This window comes from Hippocampus zosterae, chromosome 3 (genome assembly GCF_025434085.1).
Source record: "Hippocampus zosterae strain Florida chromosome 3, ASM2543408v3, whole genome shotgun sequence".
NCBI classification, from domain to species: Eukaryota; Metazoa; Chordata; class Actinopteri; order Syngnathiformes; family Syngnathidae; genus Hippocampus; species Hippocampus zosterae.
Window position 1 is genome coordinate 5,016,130 of NC_067453.1, and position 15,946 is coordinate 5,032,075.

General features: G+C 42.0%; 1 protein-coding gene and 1 long non-coding RNA gene across 3 annotated transcripts in view; both read left to right on the top strand.

The window, feature by feature from the left end:
• vps9d1 (VPS9 domain containing 1) overlaps positions 1-1,939 on the top strand; it is a 59,585-nt gene extending 57,646 nt beyond the window's left edge. For both annotated transcript variants that reach the window (XM_052060869.1, XM_052060870.1), the window contains one exon: positions 1,395-1,939. The gene's annotated coding sequence lies outside the window, so the exon portion shown is untranslated. The remainder of the gene's footprint in view (positions 1-1,394) is intronic.
• Positions 1,940-9,946: 8,007 nt separating this feature from the next.
• On the top strand, positions 9,947-10,849 carry LOC127597774 (uncharacterized). The gene is made up of 2 exons (XR_007961737.1): positions 9,947-10,727; positions 10,781-10,849. It is a non-coding gene; the product is annotated as an uncharacterized LOC127597774 (long non-coding RNA).
• The last annotated feature ends 5,097 nt before the right edge of the window (positions 10,850-15,946 follow it).

Sequence of the window (15,946 nt, forward strand, 5' to 3'; positions counted from 1 at the left end):
TGGTGCTGGGTGTCCTCTTCTGTCAGCTATCTGGCAGTTGCAGGTGGCTGTATATGATAGGGACGCTCTGGCCTCCTTTCATACTCTCTGGGCCCGCCTCAGATGGTGTTGCACCAACGGGAATTCCACTTGACCGTCCTAAAATGGGAATTGAGGCGTTGACAGTTGTAAACGAACATAAAGGGTGACCGACGTGGCTGAAGAGACAAGGGTGTTGTTGGCATATTCCACCCATGGTAGATAGACGGCCCACAACATTGGTTGCTGCATACAGACACCATGGAGAGTCACTTTCAGGTCCTGGTTTGCTGTCAGGTTGGTCCAATTTGACACTCAGGAATAACCAAAAGGAGGAGACAGGAGACTCGATTCTGGTACCAGGAGGGAACGAGGAGAAGCGTTCGGTTTCAGTTCTCGGCACGTAACCCTAACGATCTCCCCCTTCACCTCCTCATTTATTGGGAAAGCTACTACATAGGTGTGTCCAACCTAAAGGGTGGGGGCTGTTGAACACACACTGAACTTGTTTGACTATGTGTGTGTATGTGAGTGCAATTTACGTACATGTGTGCAAATGTCACATAAACATCACGTTGCAGCTGGTGTTGATGTCTCCATTCACTGTTCACCCTTGCTCACTGTTTAGTCTTAACAGTTATCTCTTCCCAACCACGTCCTCGGAAAGGTGGTTGCGACCCTAACCTTTCACACAGTACAGCAAGCAAAAGTGATCATATAATGAAGAATATACAATGATTATAGATGTGAGTAAATAATAAAGGATATATCTTTATTGAAAGCATAAGCGTTCTTCATTGCAGGCAAAACCAACTAATGATTGCAAGCATAAGCGTTCTTCTTTGCAAGCAAAATCAAACTATCATGACAGGCAGAAGCATTCTTCTTTGCAAGCATAAATTGACGATCGAATAATATGCGAATGTATGATTACTAAAAAATAATAAATCCAACATTTGCCCTCTCAGTCTGTCCATTGGTCTGGGGATGGTTTCCGGACAATAAGCTCGCAGTTGCACCCAAGGCTCTACAAAAATGTTCAGACCTCAGACACGAATTGTGGACCACAATTGGAGACCAAGTCGACAGAAATGCCATGAAGACGGAAGACATGCTTGATGAGCCACTGATCGGTTTCAAGCAATGATGGGAGCTTGGTGTAGCCACTAAGTGAGCGAGCTTAGAGAACCAGTCTATCGCGGTGAGAATGGCCGTTTTTTCCCCCCTGAGATGTGGGAAGACCAGTTATGAAATTGAGGGATATATGAAACCATGGGCTAGTCGGGACTGGTAGTGGCTGAAGCAGGCTGACGAAATGCTTCACCACAAGCATAGGTTGAGCAGGCCCTAATGAAGTCCGAAATGTCTTTTCTTAGGTCTGGCCACCCAAATTGCTGCACTATGAGAGGGTGGGTCCTGTTGTTCCCTGGATGGCAAGCGAGTTTGGGTTTGGGTGCATACGCCCACTGCAGAACCTTTGGGTGGAACGCAGTCGGCATTTGGAGATTTCCTATGGGACAGTCGCCTGGAATCTGTATCCCCTCATGTGCATCAACGATCACCTCTCACTCTCTCACCACAGCATTCCCACAATGCAGTGGTCAGGTAGGATGGGTTCAGACATGGAGGTGTCAACCGCAGGGTCATAGAGACTGGAGAGGGGAATTGGTTTCTGTTTTTCAGTCTTAGCAATAGGTTTGGTTCCAACTCAATGGGTTCGTTGAAACCGGAACTCAGGGCTGTGGTGCCCAAATTACAGTGTCTGACCTGAGAAGACCGGCAGTGTTGATGCGATGGTCTCGTCGAGCATGTGGACACTCTGGCCTGTAGCTTTTTTATTATTGTCATTGCAGCACATTGCATGGTTCAAACATTAACACTCTGCTTGAATACAAGAAAATAAAAACATAGTAGTTCACTCTATGAACTGTGCCTATTTTCTTGCGAAAGCGACATGTACTTTCTAATACTGACTGTAACGCATTCTCTGTTCATACTGGGCATATGAGTACCCTGTTTAAATACAGTGGGGCAAATAAGTATTTAGTGAACCACCAATTATGCAAGTTCTCCGACTTGAAAAGATTAGAGAGGCCTGCAATTGTCAACATGGGCTGTTATGTCCCCTTTGTTGGCAATAACGGAAGACAACCATTTTCTGCAACTCTTCACAAGCTTTTCACACACTGTTGCTGGTATTTTGGCCCATTCCTCCATGTAGATCTCCAGAGCAGTGATGTTTTGGGGCTGTCGTTGGGCAACACAGACTTTCAACTCCCTCCACAGATTTTCTATGGGGTTGAGATCTGGAGACTGGCTAGGCCACTCCAGTACCAACAAAGGGTACATAACAAAGTATTGAGATGAACTTTTGGTATTGACCAAATACTTATTTTCCCTCTAATTTGCAAATAAACTGCACTATTGCCAAGACCAAAGAGCTGTCGAAGGACACAGTACACACAATAACAGATTTAAAAAAGGCAAACAAAAATTATGAAAGGAAAATGAAAAAGTAAGTAAAAGAAAAAAACACACATCATCACAGTTGTATGCTCAAAAGAGTAGGAAGAAGTAAATAACTTATCTAGTCCTACCCCTTATTATGTAGGAATTTGAATTGATCATTTTTCAAAACAATTAAGATATCCTTTATTTGTCCCACACCGGGGAAATTTACAGTCTACAGCAGCAAGATGGTTGGTAGAAAGAAGAAAAAAACAAACACCGTTCAATTAAAAGCAGCAAAGAAGAAGAAAAATCTACATATCATCAAATACTTTTACCCTTATGTATACTATACTTTTTTATTTATACACATTTCGGTTTGTATATATAATTATTCTTTCTCCTTTTTTATTTCAATTTTCTCATATTCATTATAATTAGCATTTATTGAATACAATTGATAAGTTGATCAAAATCCAAAACAAGAACAAACAGTTGTAATACTATATTTTATAAGTACCGTATTTTCACGACTATAAGGCGCCATTAAAAGTCTTAAATTTTCTCCAAAATGGACAGGACGCCTTATGGTGCGGAGTGTCCTTTATATGCGCTGAGTTCCAAAATCTGACTGACAGCCGACACGCTGTTTATATAGAGAAAAGGCGGAAGTGACTGTGGCCAGGCATGCGGGAAAGAAGTCGGCCAATCAGGGAAGGGTGGGCGTGTATATATACATATATGGAGACGGAGAGAGAGAGAGAGAGAGAGAGAGAGAGAGAGAGAGAGGGAGAGAGAGGACTGGCAAGCTAGTCCGCCAATGGTGAGGGGTGGGCGTGTAAGTGGACGCCTCAAGCCAGTACCAACACTTGTATAGAGTGTGGCAATGTGCATTGTTGCAAAACAACTCCGGTTTTGGTTTCTAAGAACCCCTGAAAATAAATTCCACAAAAAGACACGCCTACGAAGCTCAGTTCAAACTTAAAGCCACCGGTTATGCTTTTGGCATGCGTGCCCATCTCACAGCAGCGGTGAAAAAACAAGTCAAGCAAATGAACTCTGAGCTTGCCGTTATTCCCGGAGGCTTGACTAAAGAACTCCAACCGCTGGACATTGGCATCAACCGGGCGTTCAAAGTAAAGTTGCAAACGGCATGGGAACAATGGATGATCGGTGGCAAACACAACTTTACAAAGAGTGAGAGGCAGCGCTTGGCGAGTTACGCCACAATACGCAACAACGAGAGGGAACGCGGCGTTTTTGATGGATTACGGTACTTGCACAATTGTTCAATTCTTTCTACACACACACACGCGCTGCCACCATGTTTCGCTCTGTTCTTTACTTTCAAATGTGGGAAAGCTTCACACGAGAGAAATGTTGACTTTGCTGTTGCTACTCCTTCTTTCCGCTCGCCAATGCGTAGCAACTCACACTAGCATGTGATGCATTCAATGACAACTGAGATGTGCAGTCCTCTGCTTCTGGTACAGAGGATGAGGACTTTGATGGATTTCTGGGTGATGATTGATCGAAAAACGTGAGAACATTGTACGATGGCTAAATAAAATACACCCGAACTCAGTTCTGGTTTCGTTGCCTTTTTAAAAACGTGTTTTTATCTTATCTGTATGTCTTGGCATGCTACCGTATGCTTCAAGCTAACGTGTTAGAGTGCGCGCATGCATGCCGTATGTTTAAGCTGGCGTATGTTTTACCACTGTAAAACTGCGGCTATTCGTACGATGCGTCCTGTGTATGTGTAAAATACAGAAATGTCACGCATTAATGAGACTGCGGCCATTAGTACGATGCGTCGAATAGTCGTGAAAATACGGTATATCAAATTTATCTTCTTAATTCTGATGCATGTAGTTTTTTTCTACTAATCTTTTGAATTTGTTTTTGAACTCCTCCAATGATTTACTCATTTTCAGGTCCGTTTCAAGCTTATTCAACAGATTAACACCTATTACTGATACACAGTAACGTGTGTATCAGTAATAAAATAAAAAATAAAATAAAAATCCAGAACAAGAACAAACATCAACCTTTTCACAGGAAAAAGTCCAGATTTGTCAAAAATGAAAAAGTTTGGTTCAGAATGCATGATCTATGAGCAAAACAGGAAAAAGCTAGATCCAAAGGGCAAAAAGGGGATTTTTGTTGGTTTTGACCGTCATTCACCTGCTTATTTGATCTATTTTCCAGAGAAAAACAAGGTTCAGAAACACAGACAGGTCCACTTCATCACAAAGACCGTGACTGAGAGTGAGACGCAGACTGAGAAGACTCAACTGGAGGACCACTATCTAGAGTGGGTAACTATGCCTAAAGCAAGTCAGTCACAGAAAGAATATGTAGGAAAAGATTATGACACAGAACCAGAACTTAAACCTGACTGCGACACGGACCCAACCAATGGTACTGAGACTCCTCGTACTTCTGGTAGAGAAAGGAAGACATCAAAATATTTAGAGGATTATGAATGTGTAGTAAAAGGCAATGAGATCACAATTGATTACTGCTATAGAACAACAGTGGGATTGAAACAAACATTCTACGAGGCAATGGCATCACCAAAGTCAGAAGAGTGAAGAAAGGCTATCATAGATTAGATGACTTCTTTTAAAGAAAACGACACTTTCACCCTTGTACCATTACCGGAGGGTAGACAGACAGTGGGGGGAAGGTGGGTGTATGCTTTAAAGGAGGATGACAAAGGCAATGAAGCGTATAAAGGGAGATATGTAGCCAAAGGGTACAGTCAGAGAGAAGGACTTGACTATTCTGAGACATTTTCGCCGACCGGTAATCTGACATCACTGCGACTACTGATTAGGGATGTGAATCTCAGCACTGAGGACGATTCGATACACATCTCGATGCACTACCAGCGATGCAATACTTAAACGATACATGGAATTTTCTGGCGACACGATGCGATACGTTTCACCGTCTTCACGATGTGATACGACACGATACACATTTAGTTCAAATCAATGCGATCCGATACAATACAGTGCAATTTGTTGTGATATTGTGCAATTAAACATGATGCAAATACGCAAAGAAAAAAGTTTTAAAAAAGATGGAATTCAGTATGGTATTGCAAAATGTAGACCACTTTATTCCTTATAAACAGTAGAACGCGTAAAACAACTTATATAAGCCCTTTCACAATTGGGTTTTGTGCAAAGAAAATGTAAACAATTTGGCACCTGAGACTCACAGCTGTTGCTGTAGTGTAAACACAAACAGACTACTCACTGAGTGTCTTATATGAAATATCCATCTCCATAGGACAGAAAAAAATACAATTGAAACAATGGGGCAGTCACACCCTCAAAGCTGCTGTGTGTATTGTAGCGTACACAGACCACTCTCACTGAGTGTCAAAATGAAATGTCATCCATATATAGTTTATGCGCGGTCACAGTGAGCTGCAAGGGGACCCCCAAAATAAGAGGAGATTTTTTTCTGATCCTGACCTGGTTTGCCAAGAGTTTCTCCGGTGTCCAACGAGAAACTGGACGGGGAGGCGGGGGTCGTGGCGGGAAACTTGTTGGTGATGTGGTGCCAACGTTTTAAGTGGTCTGCATATTTGTGGTGCTGCCGTTGTATGGCTTCGTAGTGCGACATTCTTTGCAAATTACGGAGCTTTTATAAATCTTTCCGTCTTTCTTTTCAAAGCCGTAGTATTTCCAAACATAAGATCTGAATGTTGCGGAAGCATTAAATACAATAGTTTCCTCGCTGCTGCTTGCGCGAACTTCCATAGTGTTTCGCCAGTTGTGTACTGGATTGTATGTGACGCACGGCTACCGTCCGTATTCAACACAAAACGCAAAACAATGATGGCGCATTCATTGCGCCTAGGAAAGGGCAGATAGATGACATTTAACATGAATAAAACGGCGCTTGAATCGGATTTTACCGATACCCACCAATGCATCGCGATGAATCTCGATTTCACCCGTCAATCGCGTCGTACCCAGTGAATGAGCCGATGCACTCGCATCGCGCACGTGCGCATCGATGTATTGATTAATATCGATTATTTTCCACACCCTTACTACTGATGCAGTTTGCTGCACAGTATGACTCGCTTTTAAACCAAATGGACGTGAAGGCAGCATACTTACATGCACCTATTACTGCGAACTATATATGGATCAACCTGAAGGTTTTTTTGTGAAACAGAAGGATGGTGTACAACTTGTGTGTAAGTTAAACAAATCCATATATGGCCTCAAACAGTCTGGGAGAAATTGGAATATGATGCTTCATGAGTTTTTACTTGGGAACGAGTTTGTACAGAGTCAAGCAGACCACTGTATCTACACCAAAATGTCTGACAATGAAAAAGTACTTTTGTTAATGTGGGTCGATGATATCATTGTGGCTGCCAGCAATGAGAAGTGTTTATGCGAGATCAAAGAGAAACTCAAGAGTAAGTTTAGAATGAAAGATCTCGGATGCCTCACTCATTTCATTGGGATTGATTTCAAGCAAAATGTGGGTTTAATCACATTAAACCAATCCAGATATATTGAGAAAATATTGGAAAAGTTTGGCATGTCTGAATGCAAAGCAAGAGCCACTCCAAGTGAAATCAAATGTGACCTGGCTCCAGAAGGGGACAAAACCGATCAGAGGAAATACAGAGCAATGCTGGGCAGCCTCATATACATCATGACCTGCACTAGGCCTGATATGAGCTGAATTGTGAGTAGACTATCTCAGTATATGTCTGATCCAAGAGAAAAGCACTTGAAAGCATTAAAATATGTGTACAGGTACTTAAAAGGAATTAAGAACCAGTGTTAGAAGAATCTATGAGCAAAAATGTATCATGTTTAAAGTTTCATTTATTTAAACACATCGAAGCGTTTGGGTGCATATCCAGCACCCCCAAATGCCTACACACAAAGGCGCCGGCCACCTGGCCGGAGGGCTGTTGAAGTCCACGATTAGCACGTCAATACAGGTGGGCGACCACAGGGGAGAAGGCGAAACTCGGTCACAAAAGGGGAATGAATAATTCGGGAACAGCGGTTGAGCAACAAAAGACGAGTTGAGAACACTCGTCGCGCCCAGACGACATTGACCATCCGCAAAGTCTACAACATGCTAATTCGATGTAGACCAGCCAGAAAAGGCTCCAATGTACTGGTGGTTCGAGGTTGAAAAACAGGTAACCAATCACTACTGAGGGGCCCGACCGGGGGTGCGGCATGCAAATATTGGGGGCAGTGTTTTTCTTGTATTTTGCATATGTTACAATAAAATGTGGAACTCGCGGAGACGGGACTTTGAGTGTGATCGCGGAGCAACAACCGTCGTTCGCTCTCAGAGGTCCGCTCCCGCCGATATTGAAGACAATTTTCCTGTGTGCCGAGTCGTTTCTTTAACTTTGTCCGAGAAAATCTCTGACAACCAGGTACTATGTTACAAAAAGAGTGACACACAATTAGAGTTGGTAGCTTACTCTAATGCCGACTGGGCAAACGATAAAGAGGACAGAAACAGCACCACAGGCTATTGCTTTAGACTGTAAGAGCCTGTCACAAGGGGTTGCTATTGTCTCAAGGAAGACAAAGAAACAACAGTTGCACTTTCAAGTTGTGAGGCTGAATATGTGGCACTGGCGGCTACTATTCAGGAAGCACTATATCTTACACATGTTTTGAAAGACTTCCATCCAGGATTTGAACAATCCACGAAGATATTCTAGGACAATCAAGGAACGATACGCCTTGCGAAGAACCCAGTGCGCTTCGCCAAAGAAGCATGTGGACATTAAATACCATTTCATCAGGCCCAATGTTTTGCTGAAAAGAATTGTTTTGAGGCGGCCCGGTAGTCCAGTGGTTAGCACGTCGGCTTCACAGTGCAGAGGTTCGATTCCAGCTCCGGCCTCCCTGTGTGGAGTTTGCATGTTCTCCCCAGGCCTGCGTGGGTTTTCTCCGGGTGCTCCGGTTTCCTCCCACATTCCAAAAACATGCATGGCAGGCTGATTGGACGCTCTAAATTGTCCCTAGGTGTAAGTGTGGGCGTGGATGGTTGTTCGTCTCTGTGTGCCCTGCGATTGGCTGGCAACTAATTCAGGGTGTCCCCCGCCTACTGCCCGAAGACGGCTGGAATAGGCTTCAGCACCCCCCGCGATCCTAGTGACGATCAAGCGGTTCGGAAATTGGATGGATTGGATTGGATGAATTGTTTTGATGTATTGTCCAACTGATGTTATGGTAGCAGACGTGTTTACTAAATCTGCTACAAGTAAAAGTAAGTAAACGTTTAGACCCTATATGTTCGGTAACAAATGCAATGTGAGTGTATGTGGCACCACCGAGTGGGGGTGTTGAGTGATGATATATGCCACTGGCATTATTACTTAATGTTTAGTACTATTTTGTGTGGAGTGTTATGGGGTGTATATAAATAAAGGGGGTGGAGCTTCCCTGTAGTTCGCTTCTGGCAGTGACGGTGCACTGAGACACGTCGGGTGTTCAGCGACTCAGTGGTAGCGACCATACAGAAAAATAAGAAACGTCTCCAGTCTTGTGCCTCGAACCGAGTGTAGTCACCAGCAATGATGCCTACACATGACCAGCGAGAGACTTTCGCAGCAGTTGGTTCAACACTGACCATCATTACATCGGCTAGGCTAGCTTAGCTGTTGTCGTAGTTCAAAGCTTCATATGTGGCGTGGGTTGGGTCGGCGCTGCGAGTACGTGCTTGCGCTCACGCGCGCATAGCAGAGAGCAGCAGACTATCGACTGCTGAGACGCGCTTCATTCGGGTGACGTTCCTACAGTATGTGCATATTATGGAGCAGCTTCCGGACAAACACAAATTGTCCGCCGTGTAGAGCCATTTTGATCTCCTTTTGGAAAATAAGGTATTTATTAAAATCTCCTTGTCTCACCAAGTGCCTCTCGGATTTTTGACATGTCTTATTCCATTGTGTGTGTGTGTTCTCCACAACAGGGGAAAGAGCATGCATTAAACGCAACAGACAATGAAACGAAATTTAAAACACTGGAGCATCTTATTTTTCGACATCAAAATTTGTGAAGACAAAGCCCACAAGCATCCTCATTCACATGATTTTCAAATTATTGAAACACATTGAATGATACAATATGAATGCATGGATGTGAATGATATTGTCAAGGGTCAATGTCATCTTTATTGTCAAATATGCTTTATGTATGACATGCGACATAGATTAAATTTATTCCTCTCAATGCTCAGTGCATATATGCATGCAAACTTGCTGTGCATTAAACACACACAGCTAAGAAAGGATAGCCGCTACACTGTATAAAAAAGACATGTAATCTGAACAGTATAGACAATATAAACAACAACATAAACAATGGCGCTTGTGGCTATTGTGGGTAGAGTGAGGTATTGCATTGTATACACTTCATCAAATCAGTCAGTTCAGTCTGTCAAGTGGGTTGGCTGCAGGTCCAGCAAGTGGCAGTGGTCAGTGACACAGTATCAGCACAGTATCAACCAAGTGTGTTATTGTGTCGACACGCCTCATGTCAACCTGAACTAAAGAGTATTTAGTTCAGGTTGACATTCTGAAACCTTAATGAACATTAATTTGATCATACAACTCATTCCAATGAAGAAATATTCAAACTCAGAAAACATGCTCAGGCGGGCTTTTATGCTGCAAGTGGCAGATGAGATAAAGACTCGCAGGTGTGCAACTTTATTTGGGAGCAGAATATTCCCCGACACAGGAGAACAAAAAGATAGGGGTTTGATTTCGTGGAGTTCGTCGCACAATGCATAAGGCGTCTGACTACAAATCAGGGCATGCTCGGCCAGAGAGGGCGTCCACCAGGTTGAAAAAGAGATGAAGAGCAAACACTGTCAATACATAATAAAGTTTCTCTGTCCCAATATCCCCCAAAAAACAGTCCAAAGTAGCAAGATTAAGAACATCTTTTTTTTAAAAACGCTCACATGAGGCGGATTTTGAGCCTTGCCTATGCAGTGATATTAATAATAATCATCATCATCATCATGAAAAGGTGTGATGGTGGCGTGGTATTCATTTATCTTTGGAATTGGTGCGTTTAGATTTTTGTCTTTTGCTTTTCCTTGTGTTTGGGTTTAGTTTCAAGTGCAGCTCATGTTCACACAATGCACAGTTTATCTTATTATTTTTAGAAGGTCATAGGAAATCAGATGAAAGGCTGCAATGGCCAACTCTCACCAGCAGAGGCTATCGTAAAGTGCTGGCCGTGCATGGACAAATAGGGCTCTCGCATTTCAGAAAGCACAAGAGTGACACAACGTGGCATCAGCTCTGAGCAGCAAATGTTGTCAATTCATTGTCAAATTTTTCCGTCCAAATAGCGCCCCCAAAAAGTCAAAAGAGCCAAGATTTTGTAAAAACGCTCACATCAGACGGATTTTGAGGCGTGTCGATGCAAAAAAAAAAAAAAAGAAATAAAAATTCAAATTGAGTGTCACACCTAAACCAAATGACTTATGCACACACTTCAACATATTTAGTTCAGGTTGACATCCTGAAGCCTAAATGACCATTAATTTGACCACACAACTCATTCCTATGAAGATACATTCAAACTCCAAAAACGTGCTCAACTCGGCCTGAAAGTGCATTTAAAGCAATAAAAAATCAAATTGAGTGTCACGCCTAAACTGAAGGACTTATGCACACATTTCAACATGTATTTAGTTCAGGTTGACCTCCTGAAGCCTAAATGAGCATTAATTTGACTACACAACTCATTCCTATGAAGATACATTCAAAGTCAAAAAAATGTGCTCAACTCGGCATGAAAGTGCATTTAAAGCAATAAAAACTCAAAATGAGTGTCACGCCTAAACCAAAGGACTTATGCACACATTTCAACATGTATTTAGTTCAGGTTGACCTCCTGAAGCCTAAATGACCATTAATTTGACTACACAACTCATTCCTATGAAGATACATTGAAACTCAGAAAACGTGCTCAACTCGGCCTGAAAATGCATTTAAAGCAATAAAAACTCAAAATGAGTGTCACGCCTAAACCAAAGGACTTATGCACACATTTCAACATGTATTTAGTGCAGGTTGACCCCCTGAAGCCTAAATCACCATTAATTTGATCACACAACTCATTCCTATGAAGATACATTGAAACTCAGAAAACGTGCTCAACTCGGCCTGAAAATGCATTTAAAGCAATAAAAACTCAAAATGAGTGTCACGCCTAAACCAAAGGACTTATGCACACATTTCAACATGTATTTAGTTTAGGTTGACCTCCTGAAGCCTAAATGACCATTAATTTGACCACACAACTCATTCCCATGAAGATACTTTCAAAGTCAGTAAGTGCTCAGCTCGGCCTGAAAATGCATTTAATGCAATAAAAATTCAAATTGAGTGTCACACCTAAACCAAAAGGACTCATTCACACATTTCAACATGTATTTAGTTCAAGTTGACCTCTTGAAGCCTAAATGACCATTAATTTGACCACACAACTCATTCCCATGAAGATACTTTCAAAGTCAGTAAGTGCTCAACTCGGCCTGAAAATGCATTTAAAGCAATAAAAACTCAAATTGAGTGTCACGCCTAAACCAAAGGACGTATGCACACGTTTTAAAATGTCTTTAGTTCAGGTTGACCTTCTGAAGCCTAAATGAGCATTAATTTGACCACACAACTCATTCCTATGAAGATACATTCAAACTCAAAAAACGTGCTCAACTCGGCCTGAAAATGCATTTAAAGCAATAACAAAAAATTGAGTGTCACGCCTAAACCAAAGGACTTATGCACACACTTCAACATGTATTTTGTTCAGGATGACTCGCTGGAGCCTAAATAAACATTAATTTGATCAGACAACTCATTCCTATGAAGATACATTCAAAGTCAAAAAACGTGCTCAGCTCGGCCTGAAAATGCATTTAAAGCAATAAAAACAAATGGAGTGTCACGCCTAAACCAAAGGACTTATGCACACACTTCTACATGTATTTTGTTCAGGATGACACCCCCAGAAGCTTAAATCACCATTAATTTGATCACACAACTCATTCCTATGAAGACACATTCAAAGTCAAAAAACGTGCTCAGCTCGGCCTGAAAATGCATTTAAAGCAATAAAATTGACATCAAAATGGCAGCAGCTGGCTGAAAAGTCGGATTTTCCTGACAATTCCTCCGTCATTGCGTCGAGAGACCGAAATTGGAATCAGGAGGGCTCGTCTTGTAAAGTAACAACAAAATTGAAATGGTTGTAAACTCATGTATGAAAGCAAAGGGCACAGAGCAAGTTTGTGTCTGATTTTCAATGCCATTGAGTAGTGATGGGTCCAGCGACACCGATGCATTGACACATGCGCCGGGCTCACAGAGCAAAGCACGTGTCGATGCATGTGCTGCTTCATTACGTCACGTGATTGACACGTGAACTGCATTGACACAGTCCAGGCTTCTAATTGACACACCGGCTGCGTTGACACAGTCCAGGCTGCTAATTGACACATCGACTGGGTTGACACAGTCCAGGCTGCTAATTGACACATTGGCTGCGTTGACACAGTCCAGGCTGCTAATTGACACGTGAACTGCACCGGTGCAGTTTAGACCGCATCGGCTGCTTGGCACAGTACAGGCTGCGCCACTTAGTCCAGGGGGCGTCGACTCAGTGCAGAGGGCGTTGACGCAGCAAAAGCCCGCCGCACAGTGTTTATAAGGAAGTGGGTTTGGCGACACAATGCCACTTGCCGAAACAAGCCAGACCTCACTCCCGCTCGCTTGTCGAAGTTCGTGTCAGTGCAGACTTCGTGTTCGTGCCTTGCCTTCCTTGCCGATTATGGAGCAGAGACGCAAATCATCCGCCGTGTGGGACCATTTTGATGTCCTGGAGAATAAGGTATTATTTATTTATTCAAATTGCCTTCTGTCGCCGAGAGCCTCTCAGATTATTGACATGTGTTGTACCATTCTAATCCGAATACATTTCAAGGTAACTCTTAGTTACTTCTTTTTCACATTTCATTACAGGTGAAATGTCGAATTTGCCAAGTCGAATTGTCATACACCAACAGAAGCACCTCCACCATGCTGAGGCATTATCGGGCCAAGCAGGAGAATGAAGTTCGCGATACACCCAGTATTACGCCAGGTATACAAACGTTCACTCATCTTTTCACGGTTGCTATGTTGATGATTTAATTGACAATCGGTAATTATTATTGGTTGACTCTCCACTCCATGTTTGACAATCAAGGTTCCAGGAAGCAGCTGTACTGGAAGGACCAACACACTTCTTTCCCAAACCTCTCCCACCTCGCAAAGGAATTCCTTTGTACGCCAGCCTCATCCGTCCCCTGTGAGCGTGTGTTCTCCACAGCAGGAGAAATCGCTTGTAAAAGACGCAACAGGCTGAAGTTTAAAACATTGGAGCATCTTATTTTTCTCAATAAAAATTTGTGAAATAAAAGCCCACAAGCATCCTCATTCAAATGATCTTCACATTATTTGAACACATTGAATGTTGCAAAATGGATGTGAATGATATTGTATACACTTCATCATCAAATTGATGAATGACCTTATGAAAATGTCTTGGAACAGTTGTAGATGCAAAACCATGCTGGCATAGATAATAAACGAAAAATATCCCAAACCATAGGGATCCTCCCAAAAACTAAGGATGTGCTGAATAAGAGATCCTTGTACACCTTATACTTTTATTACTTCCATATTTGACCTATTGTGTGGGAATATGGGGAAATGCCAGTAAAACACTGTTTTAAAACTACAATACAAAGCAATCGGAACAATCACTGGCTCCAAATGGACGGAACCCACAAATCCACTGTTTATCAAATTAAACAATGAAATCTCATGACCTGATTGACTTCAAAATCGCCCAATTAATGTACAAAGCACACACTTTGCCAAAAGATCCAGAAGCTTTTTAAAATTCGAGAAAGTTGTCATAATTTAAGGGGTACTAATCTATACAAAAAAATCCAAAACACGAACGAACATCACACAAAGGAGTGTATCTGTAATAGGTGTAAATCTGTGGAATGATTCTGAAACGGACCAGTAAAATGAGGAACTCTCTTGCTGAGATATAAAATGAATTCGAGAGTAGTACAAGACAACTACACAAATCAGAATTAAGCTGATAAATTCGATACACTCATGAAATATAGCAATACAGCAGAAATACATTGATGAGATTATTTAATATATTAATGAAATGCGGCATCCAGTATGAATATGAGAAAATCGACATATACTTGTGCTCTAAAGAGTATGTACTGTATATACAAACCTAAAGTTGTAAAAATGTATAAGTACAGCATACATAAGGGTAAAAGCATTTGTTGATATGTAGACTTTCTTTTCTATTTTGAAAAATGATCAATTCATATATAAGAAGGGGTAGGACTCTAGGGTTTTTTTTACTTCTTTCTACTCCTTTGAACACATATTTGTGATGATGACTATTTTCTTTTCCTTTTTTTATATCTTACCTTCACCTTTTGCCAATTTATTACCGAATTGTATATTTTATATGTTCAATATACAAAACAATTTATCAGTCAGTTCAGTCTGTTAAGTGGGTTGGCTGCAGGGATCTTGAAGGTCCAGCAGGTGGCAGTGGTCAGTGACACAGTATCAGCACAGTATCAACACAGTATGTCAGTGTGTCGACACGCCTCATGAGGCCTCATGGACCCATCACTACCATTGAGTATTCGCACCCCAAGGGGGTAATCCTTTGACCACGGCGAGCAACATCAGACATACACGGTTGCTATAATCAGTGAACCAGCATCACACCCGTCCAAAACCTGCAATTATAGATTACACTGTGTAGGTGTTGAATAGACTCCCCCCCACCCCCCAAAAAAAACATCAAAATCAATGTAGAGGATATCACTGAATTGAGACTCGTACCCGAATAAAATGTGTAGAAATCGTTTAAGGATTACACACCACTTTTTGTGTTGCGAAGCAACTCAAATTGACTTGAACTGTCCAGAAACAAGGAAAATAAATGTAATTCATTCATGAAATTATGATGACATGATTTGCTATTGCAAAATATATGAGGTGAGTAACTCTTCATGGACAATATTATCAATGGTTGAGGTGAACTACATCAATCCATCCATCCATTTTCTTATCCGCTTCATCCTCACAAGGGTCGCAGGAGGTGCTGGACCTATCCCAGCTGTCTTCGGGCAGTATGCAGGGGACACCCTGAACCGGTTGCCAGTCAATCGCAGGGCACACAGAGATGAAGAACCATCCATGCTCACACTTACACCCAGGGACAATTTGGAGTGTTCAATCAGCCTGCCATGCATGTTTTTGGAATCAACAAGGATTTTAAGGACTTTACCGAGCCCCCATTCAATATTAATATCTCAAATTCACACACTTGATGCTAAACATTAA